A 4,286-nucleotide genomic window follows, 5' to 3' on the forward strand; every position below is an offset into this window, starting at 1 on the left:
CAGATTGCATGTGAAAACCCCACACTGTACCCTAGAAGTGCATTAATGTACATAGTTACCGTTCAATAAAAAAATAAAAAATAAAAAAAAATAAAAAAAAATAAAAAAAAAAGAATAGACTAGACCAGGCAGAAGAAAGAAATCTCAGAGCTTAAAGACATTTCTTTTGAATGTCAGAGTCAATTGACTGCCAGAGTCAATATGAAGAAAGAAGTCTTACAAGCTGTAAGGGGAAAACATCAAGTAACTTACAAAGGAAAACCCATTAGGCCAACTACAGACTTCTCAACTGAGACCTGACAAGCCAGAAGAAGGGATTGGGTCCCTGTATTCAATCTTCTTAAACAGAACAACTGCTAGCCTAGAATTTGTATCTTGAAAAAATAAGTTTTATATACGAAGGAGAAATAAAGACTTTTCCAGACAAGCAAACACTAAGAGAATTTGTCAAGACCAGGCAAGCCCCGCAGGAGGTACTCAGAACTGTATATACACAGCTCAGCACAATAGCATTTATCTGTGTAAAACCACCCAAAAGATAAACCTCGGCATTCATATAAAATAGTTCAAGGGGCAAAACAAAGCAATAAAGCACCACCCGACAGAATGAACAGAACTGCATCTCACAATCAATGTGAATATTCCTGAATTCCCCACTCAGGAGATATAGCCTGGCTGAATGAATAGTAAAATACAAGCCAAGTATGTATTGTCTCCAGGAAACACATCTAACACAAAAGGACTCATTCAGACTCGAGGAAAAGGAATGATTCAACCAGAAACCAATAGAGAAAGTAGATATTGCCATTCTTATATCAGATAAAATTGATGTTAAATCAACAATGGTAAAGAAGTCAAGGATGGTCATTACATAATGGTAAAGGGAACAATTTAACAAAACTTAACAGTCCTAAATATTTGTGCACCTGTCAGGTGCCCAGGTTTATAAAGCAAACACTACTACATCTAAGCAAAGAGAAAAACAGCAGCATCATAATTGCCAGGATTTCAACATCCTACTTACAGACTAGACAGATTATCTAACCAGAAAATAAATAAAGTAACATTGGGCTTAAATGGGACTCTAGAGAAAATGGGCCTAATAGACTTTTACAGAACATTCTATCCAAAAGTTTCTAAATATACATTCCTCTTATTAGAACATGAAACATTTTCTAAGATTGATCATTTTTAGGCCACAAAACCTGTCTCAACAAATTTAAAACAATATAAATCATGCCATTTATCTTCTCAGGCCACACTGGAATAAAATTAGAAATCAAGAAGAAAACCAGTATCTTAGCTCAGGGTAGACAAGCAGAAGGAGTTTCCCTTTTACTTTTGGGAGGGTCAGCCTTTTCTTTCTATTTAAGTCTTTGACTGATTAGATGAGAACAATTCAACATTAGAGAGGACAATCTACATCAGATTTTAAAATGAAATGTTAATCTCTTACAGAAACATCCATACAGACACAACCAGAATAATGTTTGTTCAACCATCTGGAAATCCCATGGTCCAGTCAAGTTGACCCATAAAGTTAACCATCACAAGTTCATTTCTTGTCAACTTGGCATTCACATATTTCTCTTTAAGCCATACTTAATATCCAAATGAAGACAATAACAAGGTCATAATGATACCTAACATGATATGACCATCCTTCAGACAACTGCAAAGGCACTAACCCCTTCCCCAGAAGAAGAGGTAGAGTCCTTGAGTGATGTTTACTTTTCTTTTCAATATCCACTAACTTAGATAGTATGATATAAAGTCAATAGATCTTATGTTACATAATAAGGAAATGAAAGAGGAAAGAAAAGAAATATATTACACATGGGAAGAAAATGCTCATGACAATTGCAACCCTTTTTCAGTAACTGATTACATGGTCATACCTGATATTTACAAGTACCTTCCTCCACTCCTCATTCTATTCCCTTTGCCTTCAGCAAGCACCTCAGCTTCTTGTGACTTTTTACCTGGTGGAGTGATTCAAACTTTCATTCCTGAAAGATTTAAGTCATTGTAGTTTTCCATTGGTTTAAATCACAAGGAATAAAAATACTAAGAGATGCCTTAAAGGATTGACTATATTCCATGCATAATCTTTCTTCCCTCCATTGTGAACTAGTAGTCCCATATTCCCTTCATCGTCAGTATAAGGTACCCCAGCCATCACAGTAACTCTCTCTATCCCTTCTTTGACTGTTAGATTCAAAGGCATGAGGAAGCCAAAGTGGCAGGGCAACAGTCTTAACTTTCAGTTCAATGGAATCATTGTTGTGTCTCCTGGTGGAAGTATTCCTCTTTCTGGAAATAAGAACATTAGGCCAGTAGAGATTAAGATCATGGGATAAATAAGCAAAATATTTGCTAATAGATTACTAGGGATGATAGTGAATAGTGCTGGTCTCTTAATTCCTGGACCTATAAATCCTAATTATGGAATAAACAGCACCACATATTGGACTTTAATTTAGAGAATATACAACCATCTGAAAAACTTTGCCCCACACTTCTGTAAGGTATTATTTCCTAGCTGACACTGCAACAGAATCTTTTTTTTTTTTTTTTTTTGAGAAAAAGTCTTACTCTGTCTCCCTGGGTAAACTGCCATGGTGTCATAGCTCACAGCAACCTCAAGCCCTTGGGCTTGAGCAATCCTCTTGCCTCAGCCTGTTGAGTAACTATGACTCAGGTACCCTCCATGATGCCCAGCTAGCTTTTCTATTTTTAGTAGAGACAGGGTCTCATTCTTGCTCAGACTGGGCTCGAACTTCTGAACTCAAGCAATCTGCTTCAGCCTCCCAGAGGGTGGGGATTATAGACATGAACCACCATACCCGACCTGCAACTGAATCTTCAAACAGCCATCTGACTCTGCTATCAATCCAACTGCTTCAGGCTGATGGTAATACTAGTGGATTCTCTGAGCATGGGCCCTTAATGTCCATATATTTACCATGCATCTTAAAAATCTTCCAATATCTATCAATTACTCATTTCCAAAGCTGTGTCATCATTTTTAGTTATTTGTTACCACAGTACCTGACTTTTCAATACTAAAATCTGCCTTAGCTTGGACTGCCATAACTAAATACCTTAGAATGGGTAGTTTAAAATAACACGAATTTGTTCCCTCACAGGCTTTGAGGATGGAAATCTAAGAACGGGGGTGGCAGGATGATTGGTTCTAGTGAGAGCTCTCTTCCTGACTCACAGATGACTGCTTTCTTGCTGTGTTCACACACCATTGATAAATAAAGCAAGTTCTGCAATGCCTTTTGTTAAAAGTACACTAATTCCATTATAAAAATCCCACTCTCACGGTCTCATCTAATCTGAATTACCTTCCAAAAGTTCCATCTCCAAATACCCTCACATTGGGGATTAGAGCTTTGACATATGAATCTGGGAAAGACACAATTCGGTCCATAACAGTGTTATTAAAATCTTCTATTTCCTTTTTGATCTTCTGTCATTTTGTTATTCAAAATGGAATGTTGAAGTCTCTTACTATTATTATTGTTTACTTCTCCTTTAAATTCCATCAGTTTTTGCTTTATGTATTTTTAGGATCTGTTATTAAGTGCACTGCAAAGAAATCTTTTTTACATAGTGTTGAGGAAAGAATACATGAGGTTGTAAGTAAATGAAATCCCAGCATGACAATCAAAGCAAATAAGAATTTGTCTTGCCATCCTCAAAACACTTCCCTCCACTTTTAAATGTTCCAAATACTGAGTATCATTTCTGTCTGCTATATCTATTCTTTATAACTTTTTAGTTCTTTTAGGAAAGCCTAACTGAATTTGGATTTTATTTTATTGGGTTACTTTACAAGATTTTTTATAATTTTATCATAATTGTGATTTTATACATTATTTGACTTCTGTTCATTGTTAGGCTGTGAATCTCCATCACACACAAACATTGGTTTGGAGAAGCCCATCTTGAAGCACCTACTTAGTACTAATAATGATAAATTAAAGCAAGAAATTCATGAGTATTCAGTTGCCTTGGTTTTTAAAATAAAATGAAGGAAATATCATTCTATCTTTGAAGCCTAAGAGGCCTGAATTTGGAAGAATTTTTTTCTGAATGTTTAATCTTTGGATTCTGTGACAGTCTGGGCAAACCAACACATGCACAATTCAAGTTCAAGCTTGCAGGGGCTGCAATCTGTGCGGCTCAGGCCTCTTAAAAGAGTATTTCAAAATGTATATGAAAACAGCACACTGCACCCCATGATTGTATTAATGTACATAGTTATGCTATAAGAA

Source organism: Otolemur garnettii, unplaced genomic scaffold (genome assembly GCF_000181295.1).
Source record: "Otolemur garnettii isolate 467f Iridium unplaced genomic scaffold, OtoGar3 scaffold00001, whole genome shotgun sequence".
NCBI lineage: Eukaryota > Metazoa > Chordata > Mammalia > Primates > Galagidae > Otolemur > Otolemur garnettii.